Source organism: Taudactylus pleione, unplaced genomic scaffold (genome assembly GCF_031769625.1).
Source record: "Taudactylus pleione unplaced genomic scaffold, aTauple2 ptg000019l, whole genome shotgun sequence".
Classification (NCBI taxonomy): domain Eukaryota; kingdom Metazoa; phylum Chordata; class Amphibia; order Anura; family Myobatrachidae; genus Taudactylus; species Taudactylus pleione.
The window spans coordinates 37,943,914-37,966,050 of record NW_028284421.1 but is presented as its reverse complement, the minus strand read 5'-3'; the positions used below and the strand labels follow the sequence as shown (position 1 = coordinate 37,966,050).

At 43.1% G+C, this 22,137-nt stretch overlaps 1 long non-coding RNA gene across 1 annotated transcript in view; it reads right to left on the bottom strand.

Annotated features, from left to right (window-relative positions):
- Positions 1-19,745, bottom strand: part of LOC148540559 (uncharacterized) — a 37,914-nt gene extending 18,169 nt beyond the window's left edge. Inside the window, exons 1-4 of the long non-coding RNA XR_015869581.1 lie at positions 19,669-19,745; positions 3,782-3,871; positions 2,748-2,879; positions 245-382 (exon numbers count right to left, since the gene is read on the bottom strand). This is a non-coding gene — a long non-coding RNA (uncharacterized LOC148540559). The remainder of the gene's footprint in view (positions 1-244; positions 383-2,747; positions 2,880-3,781; positions 3,872-19,668) is intronic.
- Between the last annotated feature and the right edge of the window lie 2,392 nt (positions 19,746-22,137).

Here is a 22,137-nt window from a genome sequence, read left to right as displayed (position 1 = left end):
GGGATACTTAGGTTTGGGGTGTGGAGAAGAGGGGTTAGGCACCAATGGGGGGGTAGGTTTAGGCACCCCCCCAGGTAGGTTAGGGTTAGGCACCACAAAAGGAGGGTTATGGGGGTTGTGGTAGAGGGGAGGGATAGTATACTTGCCAGCCAGTCAGGTTTCTGTCCTAGCCGGGCTTCCAGGGTTTCCGGGCATCAGCCACCGGTATTTCATACGGATTCCCCACATAATGCTTTCCCCTTACCACATGCTGTCTTTGGCTGCGGTCCAGGGTGAGCAGCTGGGAGGCGAAGGCAGGTCCATCCTGTGCATGCGTCGCCTGCTGAGGTCAGGGGAGACTGCAGTGGCTGCTAGGACTTCAAGGTAGCGTCGGGTGCCGGGACTGCGGATAAAAGACAGGGCGGTAACCAACTTCTCTGCCCGCTTTGTGACAGTGTTCAGATTACGCTATCCTGAGAAGGTGAATCTGAACACAAGTAGAGATGCGATTCATTCACAGAGTGGGGGTGCCTCTGGAGAAGTAATGAATTCCTCCGCGATAACCCACTCATAGTGCTTCCCCCCCCCCCAACACCCATATCTCACAAAGTGTTTCCTCCTCCCCCCTAGGCAGCCAGGGCACTCCCAGGCTACACTTACCTATAACAACACTTGATAGAAAGCGAAAGGCACCCAGGGCTGTCTTCTGTGTTCATCACAGACTCAGAGAGAGTCCTGCTTCCTGGCTGTTGGCTCCTCTGAGTCTGCAACTCTGCATGCAGCTGCTGCTGAGCATGCTGAAGTGATATCCTGTCTTGTCTGCCGCTGCCGTGGACTGTACAGGGCTAAGGTGAAGGCAAGGCTGCCTGTTAACTCCTCGGATCTCTTAGCCAGTGATTTGAAGAGTCTGAAGCATAAAGTTAAAATTACAGTATTTTAGACCCCTCGGATCACCAGCTGAGATCTCCGAGGAGTCATCAGACAGCCCTGCCCCCCACCCCAGTGCTTAGCCTGTACAGGCCCTGGCGACAGACTGATGCTGATGCTGGATGGTTCCCCTATGCTCATGGCCGCCCCTGCATGTGTGTGCAGTATGTGACTGCAGACAGCTGGAGGCCCTCCCAGGGCTAAATTGGTCCGGCCCAAAGTGCAGATGGCACCCTGCCTGCAGCCCAGCCCACCCCTGCCTCTTGGCGTGCCATGTCCTGTGTGATTCTGCTTGCGCCGAACGTCTTTCTTTGTGGTTGTTTCAGCCAAAAATGTATCTTAGTCGAAATGAGATGCGCCAAGAGACTGTGCTGATTAATTTGATATGCAACACTCTTATATCTGTGTGCGACTGAGTCTGAACATGTATACGAAATGCTACAATGCAGTGGTCGCAGCTTTTTTCCACGCAAAGTTACTTTGTGCTTCGTTTACAGATTCAGTCACACACAGATATCTAAGTATTGCATATCAAATAATTAATGCAGTCTCCTGGTGAATCTTAGTCACACCACATTGTGACAAAGATGCATTTTCGGCCAAAAAAAGACGCTAGGTGCAAAAGCAGAGTCGCCTGGGACCTGGCAGCTTACTCGCGCCACATGGCATATTGAGGCTAGATGAGGATACATCAGTACTTACCAGACAGCATGTAGATGTCTGTAACTCCTGATCCATTACTGTGTTCCGCCATCCCTAGCCATAGGACCTGCAGTCTCTGTGACATATTCTCACACAGTACCCTAGCCCCCACCCCTTATGCAGTCCAGACCACTTACAGACGCACCCTCTCATACAAACTAGTAACACCTAACAACATATGCCTGGCGCAAATTCAACTGTTTTTGACCTGGATGTCTCTGAATGAACACACATATTTTTCCTAAGCACATATATATTCAGCTCAAAAATTAACCACGCAGGGTTTCTAGAGAAAGAAATGACAGTCCTATAACATTTATTAGAGAATTGTGTATACAAATTCTTCCACATGGAGTACAAGGTTGCATGTATGTCAATATACAATGAGGAAAGATGTAACGCGGTAAGGTAATAGTGGATTTAATTACTAAATTAAAACACGTAAATGTTACATAAAAGAACAAATTCTTTAGTGATTTAAAGACTTTATTTAATAAAAGGCCAGTTGTATAATAATCAAAGTATTAAAGAGAGGTGTAACAGGAGAGGGAGGTGAGCAGGGGAAGTGTCCTATTATTTCTCATCTCTAATGGTGCATACACACGGTCAGATTTTTCCTTCAGATATGAACGATAACGATTTAAAAATCGTTCAGTCGTTCATATCTGATGGAAAATCGTTCATATCTGACATGCCTGAACGATGGACGATCAACGATGCGAGTTCCCGTTTGTCAGATAACGATTTCTGACATCTGATGTGTTTGCAGTCAGACTTGGACGATTCCATTCATTTTAATGCAGTCAAAAATCGTTCAATCGTTCATCTGAGAAATCTGACAAGTCTGACAAATCTGACCGTGTGTATGCTCCATTAGATGTGAGAAAGTAAATGACAGGAGAATACATGAAGCTGCCAACCACAATATCAGTAATTTTCACATGCTTTGCTGCTAGAGGGAATAGATGTCGCCCCTACATTATATTACATCATGTTTCTCTCCATTACTAAAGATTTTATGTACTGTACAGTACAGTAACTGTCATCATATATAATGCTACAGATCTGTTTCATGCAGACCTTTTATAACTTCATGACTCCTATTTTATACATATATATTAGAAATTAGAATTACTCACCCTGTCACCATTAACAAGACGTTTAGTAAGATTATATCCATCCAAAGTGACATTGGGAAGACGGGCTCCGGCTCCGTACAACTGCTAATGTGGGCAGGATGTCCAGGGTGCTGGCCAGCTCAGAGGTCACTCCTAGACATCATTACAGATGTAGCTTTGAAAAATGTAGATTTTGGAAAAACAATATAGACACAAAGGAAAATTCAGAGATAAAACACTTCTGGATTATGGACCTGATTCATTACCGATCGCAACTGCGATTACGCATGCAGACGGCCAATTTTTGTAGTATGCGCATGCGTACACATCGCAGCGTGCAAAGGCTCCACTGCAATTGGACTGTGATCGCAGTGAATATGCAGACCCATCGCAGAGTGATTGACAGGAAGTGACCGTTTGGGGGGTGGTGACGGTGGGGTGGTCAGCGAAACGCAGGCATGACAGTGCTTTTGAACGCCGTTCCAGAGGCGTGCATAAATTAGCCACTGCAATGCCTTACGCACCTTGGGCTTTCACTGCGTGCAATAAGGTTAGCAATTCCTGAGTAAGGTCAGACCTTCTGCAAGTGTGCATGAGGCTGCAATTGTACTCAATTTTCCTGATTGTTTCGCAGACTTGCAAAGTATAACGGATGTGTGTAAGGTGAAGTGGGCGTCCTTATGTTAGTCTGCGACAGCATTGCGATTGCAATCATTAACAAATTTTACATTAACAGTGGGACTGTGTGCCTAATAACAGCTTTGATCGCAATAGCGTACCGTAATGAATCAGGCCCTATATTATTTTGCTGTTTTTATGACTACGGTATATTTTTTATCTATTAATCCCTATGCTGAGCTATGTAGAGCAAATACTTAGTTTCAAAATCATAATTAATAGCAAATGTAAAATCAAGGGCTAATGTTATACTAGAAAGAAACAGAAAATATGTACTAAATAAAAAAAGTACAGTCATGCATAAAGTATATGAATGCTATACCATGATTACTAAGATACAATTTAACTAGAACTTTGTGAAAATACATTGATGTTACCTGGTTGTATCTTCCCTTCCCAGTACAGTATAACAGGGACTCGGCCTCATTCGTAACTTGTACTTTTGTCACATTTCAGGAGTCCAGAGCCTGGTATTGAGAAAATCCAATCATTAAAATCATATAATTTTACACTGCACTTCAAAAAAACAGACCAAAAGTAAAGCCCCCCATACACCAGTGACTGACTGTCACAATTCTGTGATCCCCAGATTACAGGGTCGGAGGATTGGTGAAATCCAACATATTGGTGATTTGCAAATCGATAACATGTAGAATTTCAGCTATCTTCCGACGAATGGAGGATCTAGTAATCTTTCGGTAGATTTATGGGCCCCTTAAGTCTGATCGACAATTACCATTACTAATGATTGTGATCTCAGCTGCTAAATACCTGCTTCTCCACAGCACACTCCTGGTTTTCCTCATATGATTCTATACAGTTTATTTATTAAAATGATGCCATGTGAAAACTCTGCTGTAACGCATAGCAATCATTAATTTGCTTGCTGTCATTTTAGTGCAGTATGTAGTGCAGGATGTAATATAAAAGTAATGTGAACGATTTTATTAAAAAGCCCTTACCACTGAATAATTACAAATGATTTTTTGGCAATAAAATCTAAATTTTGTTCATTATTTATGATATTTTATTTCTGTGGTGCCACAAGGTGTCTGCAACGCTATTCAGAGGGTAACAACACAATTATACATTAATACTGTATAAAAAATAGATAAGTGAAGCTGAAGCTGTTTTTTTTTGTGCTGGGGCTCAAACTGTTCTGTACTTTTTTGTGGGTGTAATGGTCAATTTTATGCTTTACTCTGTGGTCACAAAGTAGATGTACGTCACAGTATAAGGCAGGGCTTGACAAATTTTTCTAAAATCTAGGAGCCAGAAAGTGTAGGGGCCAGACCACCGTCCCAATATAATATAAAAAATATATATTTTTATAATATATTTTCCCCAAACCAATAAGGACATGTAATCATTGGACTAATTAAGCTATTTGGAAACTTCCAATTAGCCTAATTACACAGGTGTACGAAATTTAAGGTATTGAAAGCTTTTTTAATAATACTTTTATATTTTTAATTATACTCCTGTGTACATCAAAAAATAGTATATTAAAATAAATTACATCATATTTACCTATAAGGGTTTTACATACATTTTTAAGAAAAAAAAAGTAGTTTAATTGTTTTTGACATATTTATTGTGAAATAAGAAGTTTAGATGATATCACTGCGTTATTGGGGCCCATTTATCAAAGTGAATTTGAGGTAAATTCCCCGAAAACACCTGTTTCGGGGGTTTACCTCAAATACTAAGTATCCCCCGGATGTATGAAGAAGGGACCGCAGCAGGTATCTCCGATACCTAACAGAAAAACTTTTGCTATCGGCGCTAACAATAATATACTGCAAATTTATGTGTGTGCAGCAAATAAAACAAAGGGGATTTTGTCATGATTTGATCAAAGCATTTAAGCCTGCAGCCCAGCATCAAGGGACCCCATTTTTCTGCAGGTCCCTAACACTAGCATACACACCCAGCACATCATTACATTGCAGTTAAATGTACTCACCTCCTAGATACAGAGGGACACATCTATACAGGGCTGGCTGTTAGCCACACCCAACTAGGCTTTTTATAGCCTTAATTGAAAGCTGCCATGATAGCACAAGGCAAAATTTTGAAACAAAACAGAAAAGAAATATGCCCGCGCTCGGTTTTTTGTATCTAGGAGGTGAGTACATTTAACTGCAATGTAATGATGTGCTGGGCATGTATGCTAGTGTTAGGGACCTGCAGAAAATGGGGTCCCTTGATGCTGGGCTGCAGGCTTAAATGCTTTGATCAAATCATGACAAAATCCCCTTTGTTTTATTTGCTGCACACACATGAATTTGCAGTATATTATTGTTAGCGCCGATAGCAAAAGTTTTTCTGTTTTGTATACATATATGGCATTAATATTGCCATGCTGCTGGTACCATGTATGATATGGGTAAAACCGAGCGCGGGCATATTTCTTTTGTTTTATCTCCGATACCTGCTGCGATCCCTCCATTGCCGCTAGCAGCCGCCTCCCCCATAGGTTTTTTATGGGGGATGTGATGCTGCCAAATGTATCAATATCGGGAATGCGAAGCATTTCCGATATTGGCCCCAGCAGCTAACGCTATCTGAAGATAGTCTATGGGGACTTACCGCATATCAGCCGGCAGAGGGATCTTCCAGATCCCTCCGCCGGCAATGGGCGCCGCTCATGTGCAGTCCGCGGGACTGCGCATGCGCAGAAGTCCTGACTGCCCTCCGGAGACATCGCAGGGAAAGGCTCTTTTCGGAGCCCGTCTCCCTGCATGTCCCGGATAATACATCCGGCAGATAGGATCGCATTTTGCAATGCGATCAGGGGCGGTACTGCATATCCTGATCGCATTGCAAAATGCGATCATTAATAAATGGGCCCCTTTGTCTTAATTACATAATAAAATAACAATAAAATGAAACAATAATAGAAACAAAACCATATTTATTGAAAAAATCATTAATATCTTGTTTTTTTGTCTTCAAACTTCATTTTGTCGCTTTTTGCTTTTAAGCTTTTTCTGTGTCGTCTCTGTGTATCATCCAGCAGTAGTCAGCCATTATGCTGATGTCCCAACGACCCTGGTATCTTCTTTCTACATCTTTAACGTCTTGGTGGAACCGTTCACCTTGTTCCTCACTGTAGTCTCTGAGATTATTCGGGAAATGCTCAATATGGGAATTTAAAAAATTTACCTTTAAACTCATACTGCAGCCAGGGTTTCTGTAACTATTAAGCATTTCCCAGACAATTTCTTTGTAGTTTGGATCCTTAACATTGCCTAAAATTTTTGAAATCACTTGTTTGAACGAAGTCCACGCTGAACGTTCCACAATATTCATTACACGCCCAAAATGTTCATCCGTTATTAACTTTCTAATGTCAGGACCTGTAAAAATGCCTTCCAGTTTAACACCGGATAGGTTAGGGAATTTGGTGCTAAGATATTTGAAAGTTTCACCATCTTTAGGCAGTGCTTTCATCAGTGTGTACTGTATATGTACTGTGTGTGTGTAGTGTGTACTGTGTGTCTGTGGTGGTAGGTAAGGGTTAAATGTGCCAGACAGGGCAAAACTGTGTTGCATCTGTTGTATTTGGTTGCACCTTCGCCAGCTCACCTTGTAGTTGTAGTTGCTGTGTGTGTGCAATGTTCCTTTAGACAGTATGGGGTTTAGGCCCTTTGTAAATTTCAGCTCCAGGCCCATGTGGACCTTAATCGGGCACTGGGCGATGGGATGTTTTATGACGAGAACTGAATTGCAACGTTCTATACTACCGACTGAATTTATTTAAGACAATGTTTTATAATAAATGTAGTCAGAATACATGTATTACTTTAAAGAATATGAAAAAAAATGACATACATTTGCAGAAAAACGTGATGTGATATGCAAAATCGGGAGTCATTTTCGTGTTCAGAAGCCAAAAATCTATAAGTATCACAAAAATTTGTTAAAAAAGCTTTTTCATAGCAGACCTGTGTTATTCATTAGGGGAGTGTCCAGGGGGTTCTGAATCAAGTCCTGATATCTTTAACTCAAAATAAGGATTTTCCCTGATTGGTATTAAAATATGTGAATGTATTAATATTCATGTTTATCTATTAAAATATAAAGGATGCCAGTGTTAGCCTTCTCACCCACTCCCCTATTCCAGCAATATGCAGCCTCCTCCTCTACCCTCATGCCAGCCACCTCACTCACATCCATAATGCCAGCTTCAGCCTCCTTACCACTTCTATATTCAAGCAGTATGCAGCCTCCTCTCCCTTCATGCCAGCCTCCACTCCCCTATACCAGTATGAGCCTCATCACCTAGTCCTCATTCCTGCAGCCTCCTCCTCTCCCAATACCATCTTCCACATCCACTCCCCTTATGCCAGCACCAGCCTCATCACCCACTTCTCTATTCCAGCAATATGCAACCTCCTCCTCTCCCTTCGTGCCAGCCTCTACACCCACTTCCCTATGCGTGCCTCAGCCTCCTCACCCAGTCCCCTCATTCCTATAGCCTCTTCTCCCCTTATGCCAGCCTCCACACCCACTTCCCTATTCCATTCTCAGCCTCCTCACCACTTCCCTTATTACTGCAGCATCCTCCACACCTCTCATGTCAGCCTCCTCACACATTAACCCTACCCTTATTCCAGTCTCAGCATACTCATTCACCCCCCCCTTTTCCAGCAGCATCCCTGCTCTTCCCTAATCTGCCAGTCAGCCTCCTCACCCACTCCCCGGCTCATGGCAGCCTTTGCCATCTCAACCACTCCCCACAGCAGCCAGGCTCCTCTCCCCAGACTCAGTCTCCAAGTCCTCTCCTCCTTCTGCTGGTCAGTTGTTGGCACCTAATTCTCTCAGGCCTATCAGGTGCGGTGTCCTTCTGTGATTGTGGCTTTCTGGGCGTCTTTACCCGTGGGGGCTGCATGGTTAGGCGTCCAGACCGCGATGCTCCTCATGGTGACCGCATCTACCTCCCTCCCTCCTGTCTGTCCCGGTGGCTGCATGCCAGTTGCTGCTGCTGGGCTCCTCTACACTGCACAATGTCATGTGCGTGCAGAGAGCCATTTAAAGATCACCTGCTGTAGGCGGATCTGGGCTAATCAATCATAGCCGCATGGACTGACAGCCGTCAGCCTCCTCCTGTCGGCAGCGGCAATATATAGTAAAAAAACATATATTCTCCACTAGGGCTGACGAGGATCTGCTTCTTCCCATCCTAGATTATCTGGTCGCCAGCTAGCAAAATCTGGTCGACATGGCGACCTGGCCCCCGGGATTTGTCGAGCCCTGGTATAAGGCATTTTTGAAAAGGGTCAGACTAGCTCAGCAGTTCGGGTACTCCTTTGTGGACTGGAAATGGAGGATAACCAATATGGTAATATACAGGCGCTCGTTAGGGCTGTTGTTCTAAAGCAGCTGCTAAGTAACAGGAGTAGTCAACTCCAAACAATTTAGAAAATATACAAAAGATAGCAGTACTTTAATGAAAATGTTTTTACCAAGTAAAATGCATAGATTACACCATAACAATAGATATGTTCTGCAAGAATGGTTCAATATTTAATAACAATAAAAGGTATAGGTTCTTGATAATGAATGGGGATGAACACTGATGCATTTCACTGCTGTCCTGTGCAGCTTTATCACCCGAATCAGGTAATCATTTGTGGAGGTTCGATTTAATTAGGGGTACCAAAAAAATGACCAACACTACCTGCAAGGGTATATGTATTTTTAAGAGGACATTATAAAAACTGTAATTTACATCTAAGATATTTTTGTTGGGACCAGTGCCCAGGGCTGAAGGGAGGGTTGTGTGAGTGCTGTCGGCATGACCGGTGACAGAAATCTTGTGACCCGTTACACGGATATCTCTGGGGGCTTCCCTCCCTTAACCTTCCCCGACCCCTCCTTCACCTGACCCACACATCCCTCCCAATTCATGTATCACCAATACACATATATACAAATAGATAGATATAGATGCATGTAGGCTACATGCATCTCTATCTATCTATATCAATGTTTTTCCCAAAATACATGTTAGCCCCAATTAAACAATTGTTCTAGTTGTTTGGATCCCCGCATATTTTCCGGGGTTCATTTCTTTATTTAAATTTGCTTACGCATGTCACTGCATCAAGCCTATCATAACTCTCAAGAGATTTCTGGCCCTGTCGAACACATGACTCATACACTAACCAATAGAATTGGTCCTGTTAATTTCCAAAATACATTAGCCAATCAAATTTTTTTTTGGTGCTTTATTAAAATTAATTTTTTAAAAATACACCATTGCCATCATGAGAGCTGCCGCATTCACCAGGCGCGAGCTGCTGGTGCTCACGGAGGTGATGGACAGGCGGATCACCAGGCAGCCTCCACCCATCACAAATCCACGAAAGCGTTCCGCATATGCGGAGGTACGTCGCCACCTGCGCTCCTTCGGCTCACGCCGACATATCGGCCAGCTGGAGCGCAGGTGGTCGGACCTGCACCGGCGGACGCCCCGCTTGCTGGCATGCTTTCGCATGCAGATCGCGGAAAGTACGTTTTATGGACTGTGGTTTTCATGTTTATCTTGTGGGCCCTAACTGCGTGTGCATGTTTTCATGTCTGTCCGATTTATTCATTGTACTCATATCTGCATGTGCATGTTTTCATGTCTGTCCGATTTATTCATTGTACTCATATCTGCATGTGCATGTTTTCATGTCTGTCCGATTTATTCATTGTACTCATATCTGCATGTGCATGTTTTCATGTCTGTCCGATTTATTCATTGTACTCATATCTGCATGTGCATGTTTTCATGTCTGTCCGATTTATTCATTGTACTCATATCTGCATGTGCATGTTTTCATGTTTGTCCTATTTATTCATTGTACTCATATCTGCATGGCCATGTTTTCATGTCTGTCCGATTTATTCATTGTACTTATATCTGCATGGCCATGTTTTCCTATTTGTGTTGTCTTAAATGTTTTGTTTTTTTTTGATTCATGTTGAAACTAACCACAATTTTCTTAACATCTTTTAGGGGCACAGCAAAGACTACGGCATCATCGGCAGACAAGACGCCGGTCACGGCCCCTCTCGCCAACCCCCAATTCCTCAATTACCCCCTCCTCCCCAGACCCTGTGGCCGAGATTTCGGGGCTACTTCCCCTCCAGCCCAATTCCCCCTCTCCTCCAACCACCCCTCCTCCAAATACCCCCTCCCAGGATTCAGCCAACACCCTGCCCCTAGGTTTGGGGAATGTAGCCACCTCCGAGGAGGTCGAGGGAGTGGCTTCTCGCTCTGGCGTTTTGGCGAACGGTATGTTTTTGGTGTTTTTTTTTGCCACCACAAACTGATTGTATGTAATCATGTGTCGTCCCCTTTTTTGTGGGCTTTTTGTCGCCTTTTTGTTTTTTTTGGGGTTGTCTTTACCTGTTCCTGCTGATTTCACCATACACATATCACACCTGTGGGCATTTTTTTGGGCCCTTGTATTTTTGGCCGACAACATTTTGAGGTGCTGGGTTTTATCCGTGTAATGATGGTTTTTTTCACAAGCTTTTAAGTTTTGGTTTGCTTGTTTTTTGTTGTTTTTGAATGTGGCTTCATTATTGATGTATTAATCCCCAAACTTTTGTCACCCACAGAGGAACAGAGGCGTCGGGCTGAAATCTGTCAGTGTGTGGCCCATATGCGGGAGCAAGTCAACGGGCTGCTGCAGGGCCTTGACCATCTGGCGGTCCTCCTTAGGAATTAGTTTTTTTTGTGTTTTTTTTTTAATTTGTTTAAAAATAAATCAATTTTAATTAACGCTCTGTCTCATGCGTTTTTTGTAAATCAAAGATTCTTTACACTGACATAAGTAGACTCTTCAAGCAAGGATTGCCAATTATTCTCACTAAAGATTGTGTGTTGTATTTTGAAGGCAAACAGGCACAAGAAACACCTACCAGTACCAATGTCATTTTTCTTTTTTGGGGTGGGCAACATTATAGTTTACAACATTTTACAGGTTCCTATTTGGTGTGCAAGCTGCTTAGGCCGATCTTATGAAGCCAACTGATTGTACAGGATTCCTTGGTGTGTTGGTTTGTACCCCGAAAACATATTACATTTTAGCTCAACTTGCTTCATTACTGGGTGGGGTTAGGCAAATGTAACGTTTGTGAGCCTGGTTACACTTGCTTCTAACGTGCCCAAAAAGGAACCAAATTACACTCTCAAAAAATTTATTCACAACATAAATCAAAAAACAAAGTGGTCACTCACAAACAAAACACACAGTGATAATCAGAAATACACCACATACCAAAAACAGGAAACAAACACACAACAAATCAAGAACTGGTTGATGAAGGTCCATGCCCACATGATTCCACAAATATGGCATTGCAATATGGATTACATAATATATTCCACAAGTTTCCACATAAAGGTTTTTGAAGGGTAGCAAGAAGTAGTCATCGTGGGAGTGCCAAAGATTATGCAAACAAACAGAAGATGGGGAAAAAATTAATTAAAAAAAAGATGAACGCAAACAAATCGTAACACATTGGGTATAAACACTGTTGTTTGGTCAATAATTACCTAAAAAATCTGGCCACCACATCATCGCGTATGGCCCCCCCACATACTGACCTCCGACCAACCTCAGGGGGGCCATCCTCAGGTAAGGCATCCTCTGGCTGCATTGGGACACCACTCCTTATGGCGATGTTGTGAAATATCCCACACAGGACCACAATTTTCGAAACCATATCTGGCAAATACATGAGCTCGCCACCAGAGCGGTGGAGGCATCTGAATCGGCCTTTTAAAAGGCCGATACAGCGCTCCACCACTTGCCTGGTGGCTGTAAGTGCGGTATTAAACTCACTTTGTGGGCCTGGTGTGGGAGCCAAATAAGGAGTGAGCAGCCAGGGCATGCAAGGGTAGCCACTGTCTCCTGTGAAAAAGAATAGACAACATCAGGATCACTGTGTATCAAGCTTTACATTGTTATGTACTAAAGGACTCCACTTACCCAGAAGCCACGCATCACCAGCTTGTAGGTTGGTTCATTTGTGCCATATCCCTGATTGCCGGATGACGAAGGAGTCATGTGCACTTCCTGGTAATTTTGCATTCAGGGACAGGATCTGGAGGGAGGCATCACATACCACCATTACATTCAGGGAGTGATAGTGTTTACGGTTGCGAAATATGGCCTCCAGCCGTGCTGGAGGCTGAAGTGGTATGTGAGTACCATCCACAACCCCTATGATGTGTGGGAAGCCAGCTATTTGGTAAAAATTGGCCTTGGCCACACTAAGGGCACCCATATCCAAAGGCATTTTAATAAAATGATGGAGGTGCTTGAAAAGTGCCTCCATCACTGCCCTCAGGATCCTGGAAAAGGAGGATTGTGAGATGCCCGCCACTATTCCCACCGTTGTTTGAAACGATCCTGAGGCACAGAAATGTAACACCGCCATAAATTGCGTAAGTGGTGGTATTGCTGTAGGACTGTCAATTTGCCGCTCAAGATCACTCTCTATTAATGAGAGAGTGTCTATGATGATTTTGGGAGGAAGACGGTAGCGTCTTAAAACCTCATCATCAGGCATTCCAAAAAGGGTGACACGTGTTCGAAATATCTGGGGCCTTGCACGCCTACGATGCCTACGCCTGGGACGAGATTGAGGTTGGTCGGCTTCCGGGAGCATGGCCAAAACAATCCGACCCAGATCAACCTGAAATGGCAAGATTTGAATGTAAGGCTTCTTACCCACCCGAAAATAATATTAAAACAACTTAGCTTGATGATACCATCCATTGCTGCTTTACATGCCGGGGTATTGTCATGATACGTCCAAACTGTAAATATTCCCAATATTTAAAAAAATCTGTTTAGTCTGTGCATTTATGTTTGTAAATTTGGTGCAAGACAAAACATAAAATAGGCGAAACACACATTTGGCCAACGAGCAAAACGACATTGCACACAGTATGTCAAATTGGGTTCCAATGTAAGCAAAAAATGCTAAAGGGAAAACACAAACAAATTTACAGGATGAATAAGCATTTAAAAATGCGCAAATTAGTTCGCCAATACAAGTCACTATACAAACAGATAAAAATGCGCTAATTAGTTCGCCAATACAAGTCACTATACAAACAGATAAAAATGCGCTAATTAGTTCGCCAATACAAGTCACTATACAAACAGATAAAAATGCGCTAATTAGTTCGCCAATACAAGTCACTATACAAACAGATAAAAATGCGCTAATTAGTTCGCAAATAGAAGTAAACAAATGGACTTACCAAGAGCTAATATATAAGATTCCCGATCAAAAGGTCTTTGGGGCCGAAACAAATAAAAACCTAACAGAGAGGAAATTAGGAAAAAAAAAACTTTAGAAAAATATGAAAAAGAAGGAGACACAAATTGAACCAAAGTTAGACTTCCCAAAACTTACCAAATCAAGAAACGAGGCCAAAAAAAACACCAACAAAAAAGCGTCCGGAAAATAAAAACGCAACTATAGCAAACAAAATAAACTCCCAACAACGCCAAATCCAAAATCCGCAAACCAGAAACTCCGACCAAGGTATCCTCCAACAATCCAAAAACGCCACCTCGACTCGAGACACACCAAGCCATAAATAGTGTTTAGTTTCCCGCACAAATTAAGGAGGGATCATAGGAATGCACAATCAATGATGTGGCCGCAAAATAAGGACGCATGTATAAATACGTCACGAAACACAATTAAAATTCTGGTGTATTTCTTGTTTGGAGCTCAGACATGGCTACAGACCAGGGAAACAATGGCCAACAGTCAGGCGGTAAGTATTTCATGCATTTTGTCTCAATGATTAATTTGAAACATAATATTGGGCAAGTTGTAAAGTTAAAAAAAAGAAAAGGCAGCCACAATTCACAAGAAAGGAGATGGAGGTTTTGATACAGAAGTGTGTGGACATCCTGCCACAGGCAGACAGGAATATGAGTACAAGCCAGAAGTGGAGAATGTGGGAAGAGGTAGCCGTTGCTGTCAATAGGGTGGGTGATTATGTCCGTCTAGCCCGGGATGTCAAACGGCGGTAAGTAAACACTTACCCCCCCCTAAAAACAAACCCCATTTTAAACAAAAGGATAATGGTTCCAATTTTAACCCACAGATGGGGCGACTTCAAATATCGCCTAAAGCAAAAACTGGCGGACAGGGCTAGGCATGCAAGGGGGACAGGTGGGGGTCCCACCCCTGTGTAATTGGAGTTGACCGATTTAGAAGAGCTGGCACAGGGGTGTGTGCAGCCTGTGGAGGTGTTTGGCGTGTCCAACATGGATACGGACATGCCAGACTTTGCGGCTCCTCATGTTGTCCCAGGTAAATATTGTGATGTCACCAACTCTGAAATGTTATTTTGCCAATATGTAGATTCTAATGTGACTCTTTTCTCATTTTTCCAACAGAGACACAGGCGGATGAGTCTGCTCCAGAGGGGAGCCTTGGCCGCAGAATTTCTGCTGGCTCTGCAGGGGAGGAACCAGTACATCCGGCTGAGGACCTTGCAGAAGCCAGTCCAGGGCAATCCCCCTCGCAGGCAGTGGCCCTCCTCACAGAACTCAATTTCAAATCGGATTTCCATACGGAGATTCTGCAGAGGATGGACGCCAGTCTGATACGGGTGGCTGAGGCCCTGGAGCAAAATGCGGCGGCCAACGTGACCATTGGTCAGGCCCTGGTGGAAAATACCAGGGCCAACATCCGCATCGCCAATGCCCTGGAGCAGCTCGTTCGCCAGCACATGGTGGAGCCGACCTCCCTTCCTGCCGGAACATCAGGATCCTCCACCTCTGGCACAACATCAGCCAATCCTCCAAATGTGCCTAGCCCTGTGCCTAGTCCAGAGGCCACAACATCTGCCTCTGGACAGGCCAGCCCGATGACATCCCGGACCGGGTCTGGCGCCCTCCCTCCCCCAGCCAAACAGGTGAAAAAACGGTGACAGCAATGGCTACTTTTCCCACACTCCTTCTGTGCTTGGCTCATATTCCTTTCTGGACAAAACTTCCCTCTCCTTTCTTGTGAATTGTTTTTAATTTTGTGTTTTACGTTTCATCAAACTTTTCTGTTGGCCCAATTATTGTAACTTTGGGAATGAACCCTGCAAAAAATCTTTTTCTACAATCTGTTTTTTATTTTAGTTTTTGTTGGAGCAATAAAATTCAAAAAAAAGTCTGAAATTGTATTCTCACATTATTGTCAAAATGGGTTACATTTAATCCTGGGCCAAAAGGCAAAAACGTGCAAAAACAACATTTTACATTAATTAACAAAAAGGGCTCTTTAAGGAACGTTTAAAAATTTACAACGATGCAAATTCACCAGGCCAAAAGAAAAAGGTAAAAACAAAAAAAAAATGATGACATTATTGTTACAATAGGCCCAAACCAACAAATTGAGGCCAAAATAAACCCTCCAAAATGTACGCAAATTGATTGTGTAATCCTGACATTAGCAGCTATGATTTCCACCTGCGTACGCTTTGTGCTAACCCAAAAAACTGCTTTCAAAACACATACCAAGCCGGTTTTCAATCCAACACTAATTGCTGTTCTGACCACCCGCGATTAATCGCTGCAACATCGTGGAGTGCCGGGACGGAGGAGAAGGCCTACGCCAATGTGGTAGAGTAATCCAGACCCTAAGCTGTGCGAGCATTTTGAAGGGAAAGAGGATCATCCAGTGACGTATGAGTCGGTCCGAACACATTTTACGTTCGCATCTGCTAATGTATGTACGCCCCAAAAACGCCTCGCCGCGCCTGCGTTTTTCCATCTCCACCCCCGTCAACACCCAAAAACGCCCTGTTCTGTCAATCACATTGGACATGTCACTTCCTGTACGCTATTGTACGAGCGAGTCAAAATAAGCTCGCAATCTGCCGTACGCACATGAACAGTGTTACATCGACGCATGCGCGGTTAGTCAACATCGGAACGCAACAAGCGTACTGCTGTTAACGAACGGCTCTGAATGAGGGCCAAAATCTCTTGGCTTTAGGAGCATACTTATCAACAGTCTGCCTGCAGACAAGATCACTTTATACCAGTTCTACAATTGTAACTGCTCCCTTCTAACATCAGTAACTAACACATTGTCACAGGTGAAGATGAAGAGGGTGTTGTTCTGCATCCCCATTTCCCTCACAGACTCAAGCAGTTTCCCCACTGTTCCATGAAATTCCTCTATGAAAGAGGTTGATAATCTGTTTATGCCATTACCCAAGAGAAAGAAGTGGTCAGGAAGAAAGCAGAATAGAAAGGACCAGATGATCTGAACCAGAAGAAGAAACAAGGAGGTTTCACAGCCTGTTGGGGAAATCAGGAAGAAAGAGCCAAAAACTGCTGAGTGTTATAAGGAAGTTAAAGTCAAAGAAGAAAGAATTCAGCAACAAATGAAACTCTTACATATACACTGGGGAGGAGAGAAATTGAGCACACTGGAGTAGCTGTGGGAACAGTAAGTAATTTCTGACTAGAAATATGAAACACACTGACAGTACAGCTAAAATAGGGCATCCTACAGTACAAGTATAGTTGCAGCAACAGTAGACCCAACCAATTTACAGGATTAAGGGTGTGAATCTGAGTCAGACGCAGCGGCGATGTCGGATGCAGTGGTTCGATGTTTTCCACCTGCACATGCATCTGAATCACAGCACACAAGACCCGATTCTGTTGGAACAGAGTCGCAGAAAAATCTAGACGCACAGTACCAGAAATGTAAGAGGCATTCCTGGACAGTGACTGGGAGGTAACAGTGGTGTAGCTAAAAAGTTGCATCTTAGGGAATCCCGCAAGCATGTTGCAGGCATGTGGCTGAAATTGGTTGCGTACAGAGACGCACAAAGGTTCACAAAGGAGGCCATACTCAGATGGAGAAACTGCACCATACACCAGACGGTAATGCAGAGTCTATGGAGGCTGCAAGAGAGCCTCTCAGTCCTTGCACATTCTGTCGCATAGATGTACACCAGGGAAGGGCTTTGTAGCGGCATTAGCATAAAGTCGCAGACACAACTGAGGCAAAAGACACAAGGTCAGAATCAGGCTCTAAATTTCAGAACTGGAAGCACAGAAGAGAAGATGAACAGTATGAGTAATAGTTGGAAAAACTGATGAGAAAATGGGCAGTGGCTAATCGTGTGCATGGGAAGTGATATACACCTCACCAACAGTAAGTTGAAAGCAGATTTACTTTAAAATAATCTTACCACTGGCACTAACATGAAATAAAGCTATTGTATGTTAAAAAGGGTTGGGTATGAAATCCCGGCTGTTGGGATGCCGCTGTTCAGAATACCGACAGCCAGAATCCCGACACCCATAGAATGGCACGTAAGCATTTTCCCTACCCCTACCCTAACCCTCCCTCACCGGTGCCTAAACCTAACCCCCCCTTCCTAGTGCCTAAACCTAACCTCCCTCTCCCCTCCCCCTAAACCTAAGACTCCTCCCCAGTGCCTAAACCTAACCTTTCCCCCTAGTGCCTAAATCTAACCTCCCCCTCCCCGCACGGTAATCCTAACACTCCCTCCTCGGTGCCTAACCCTAACCGTCACCCTAATGCCTAACCCTAACCTCGCTAGCTAATGCTAACCTCCCCCTAACACCCTGATACTTACCTTCGGGATGCCGATGGTCGGGATACTGGTGCCGGGATTCCGACCTGTCAGGATTTCGGCGCCTGTATTTGTACTGTCTGCAGCCCGCACGCCGGGATGCTGACTGCATCCCATTAAAAAGTCTTAGTTTACTGGGTGGAGACCCTTTACAACTATGGGATAAAGTAACTCACTGTTCAAGACCATTCTGGTTTATTAATTTTAACATCTATCATTCTCTCCATTTGGTATACCATTAATTTTAATTACAGTAGATTCGTCCTCCTTACCAGTCGGTAATCCAGCTGCCAATTCATTTAATTTACTAATCACATCAAGGACATTAGTCTGGTATATGAATGCCTTGCTAAATTGTTCAGTAAAGCTCACCGATTGCTGCAGGATCCTTTCATCAGTGAACGCAGGCATAGGAGACTCTCCTAAGGTACATGACCCATAGCAATGTATGCTTGGGGAAAACAGGGGCAGTGCAGAAATGCATGTAAAAATAATATGTATACATATAAAGCGTTGCACTAATAGCATTCATTTAGCTTTGTTAGTAGTATGTTCCTAAGTAATTTGTATCATCACTAGCACTCTCTCTCTCTCTTTTTCTGGGGCCTATTTATTAATTATGCTGATAATTATAATTCTATAATGTTTTATCAATGTTTATTATGGCAATAGCAAATTAAAGTTTACCCGAATGTATTAGAAAATGACATCCAGGGATGGGGCCTGTCCCTGTGATGTGTAAAAGTAAAGTGATAGATAATGAGATACAATTAGATACATGCTGATTTGGGGGGGCTTACCTTGCTACTGCACATGTGCGGTCATCATACCTCACTTGTGTGAGCAGCCATTGCCAGGGTAACTTTTGCAGTGTGTAGCCTATAAGCTACAATGGCTAACAACATCTAAAGATGGCATTTGCTACTGGAGCCAATTCCGGAATTCAAAATTTCACACTACAGTATGCCTCCACAGAAACCTGTTACAATTAGAAATGGAGGAACAAGAGCAATTATCTTTCTGCTAATTGCTGCGGTATCCCTTACATACATCAGGGAAATGCTTACATTTTAGACTATACAAGGGAGCTGAGGGGGCGGGGGGGCTGATCTAGTTACGGTCCACCACCGTCCCCCTGTCTCTTTCTTACCTGTCAGCAGCCCGTGTCTCAAGCCCAGAACACGCTGCTGTGTGCTGGGCTGCAGTGGAGCCAGGGAGGCTGCTGCCACTGAGCTGCAGCAGCAGTCTCCTCTGCCTGTGCAGGGGAGGGAGTGATCACACTGATTGCGCCCCCCTGGATCTGCCCCTGGCTGAGGGTCTCACAGTGCCCTCTTCCTCAGCGCTGTAAAGAATTTTGTAACTTTTTTTCTAAGATGGTATCGATTCCTACCTATCTATACACTCTAAAATTGTCGCTACTTAGCGTTATGAGTCGCACAATAGAAATAATTGCTTTCAGACGTTGACTGTGGTTCCAAAGCACAAAAAGATGTTGTTTGGCAAACTCTAATCTGTTTTTGAGGCTCACCAATGGTTTACATCTTGTGGTGAACCCTCTATATTCACTCTTGTGAAGTCTTCTATGATTGTTGACTTTGACACATATACACTTACCTCCTGGAGAGTGTTCTTGATTTGGCCAACTGTTATGAAGGGGTTTTTCTTCACCAGGGAAATAATTCTTCTGTCATCCACCACAGTTGTTTTCCGTGGTCTTCCGGGTCTTTTGGTGTTGCTGAGCTCTCCGGTGCGTTCTTTCTTTTTAAGAATGTTCCAAACAGTTGATTTGGCCACACCTAATGTTTTTGCTATCTCACTGATGGGTTTGTTTTGATTTTTCAGCCTAATGATGGCTTGCTTCACTGATAGTAACAGCTCTTTGGATCTCATATTGAGAGTCGACAGCAACTGATTCCAAATGTCACACCTAGAATCAACTCCAGACCTTTTACCTGCTTAATTGATAATTAAATAACTAGGGAATAGCCCACACCTGTCCATGCAATAGCTTTTGAGTTGATAGTCCCATTACTTTTGGCCCCTTAAAAAATGGGAGGCACATATAGAAACCGTTGTAATTCCTACACCGTTCACCTGATTTGAATGTAATTACCCTCAAATTAAATCTGAAAGTCTGCAGTTAAAGCACATCTTGTTTGTTTCATTTCAAAGCCATTGTGGTGGTGAATAGAGGCCAAAATATGAAAATTCTGCCAATGTCCCAATAGTTATGCACCTGACTGTAGTTTCAGAGAGCCTGCATATATACTCTAATAGAGATAGTCAATACAATAGAACAGGTTGGCATGATTCCATTGGTTCTTCTTTCTGGTTCTTCTGTTACAGTACACTTCATAGGTCAAGTCGTATGGTCACATTCCAACCTCCATCAGCTCTTTGTGTCCATTTTCTCACTGCATAACAAAGTAGACTGGCTGCATTACAGGAAACATTTCAATCCCTAACTCTCTTATGATCCATAACTTGCAGACACATGTTGCGCTTTCTTCCCCGATGGAACCGGAAATCTGCAAAGACAGTGGTTTAGAATGACACCAAACATGGTCTGCTTATCATGCACTAAACCGTAGATATCAAATAACATGTATTTCACAACATTACTGATAATGAATAAAACCTTAAATATTAACTTTAATGCAAGGGAACCTTTTTATGTAAGTGTGTAGAGTGTAAGTATTGGGGTATTAAGAAAAGATACTAGTTAGCGCTGTGCGATTACGTGTTTTGTGGAGTACATGGTACGTGTTTTGCAGTGCTGATCATATAATGTTTTAGTAACTATCTGTATTTATATAATGAGGACTTTTAACATCTTTCTATTGTGTGGTAATCGCACGACGCTAAATAATAGCATCGCCGTATGTGCTTATAATGTGTGAGATTCGCTAAAATGGCGCTGGGCGGCTAATTGCAAAATGGCGTCTTCCAGCCATTCACAAAATGGCATAGTGCAGATTTACTTTTAAACAGATTCTGTCCCAATTTTCCGGCTTCGACAGTCCACCCTTTGATAGCAAACAACATGCTATCACACTCTGATTTTACAATTAATTTAATTTAGGCTTACATTATGACATATTATTTAGTATTATATTATGGGATGGCTCAAGGTGGTTCTTAAACCATCAATAATGTGTCTCTAGGAGGGGACATAAAACTACCCTTATACGCACACCGCTGATCTTGGGAGATTATGGGAAAGATGTGGGGATGCACCAATCCTATAAAGGAAGTCTTGAAGGAGATAGGGACTTACATGATTTAAGATTTTTTAAAATAACATTTTAATAACACATTTCATACATGTCTAAATCTTATACATCATATGGTGGTACCTTCTAGTTCAGGGTTGTACATTTACCTCAGTATTCATATTGTTACTACTGACCACATTCATAATTTCACTCTTTCGGTTTACCTTATCTTTACATGTTCCACATTTCAACACAGCAGGAACACACTTGACACATAAGTCAATTACTATGATGATAACCAGTATGAGGATCAGGAGTTTACCTATACTCGCAATCATTTCCTGGACCCACTCTCCTAGACCTGAGAACCATTTCACTGGGTTCAACCATGAAACCCATTCTTCTACCTTCTCCTCTACTTCAGCCACTGAAGCATTATGGTACTTCCGAAATTCCCATTTCAGCTGCAGAATTTCATCCATCTTCCGGTCTATCACCTCCTTGCAGTCACTAGTATCATTTGTAATGTATGTGCAACACTTTACACCAAATTGGGTGGCCAAAGTTACGCAATACCTTCCAGTGACAGCTGTTAAATAATTTAAAACTAATCTGTGTTGCACCAGTTCTTTCTTGTAGGCCTGCAACTCCTTACCTGTGTACCTAAATGTGTCATCATACATCTCGGTGATATTATCTATTAATTTAGCAAGATCTTGGATATATCTAAAATTTAGTATACCCCGAGCAATCCTGGTGGGATCCAATGCTACCAAAACTTGAAAGCCAGTTGTCTTACTAAGTAACTGTGTAGCTTTATGTACGTCACCAGGTATCATATTTCTTTTGTCTCTGTGTTCGTACTGTG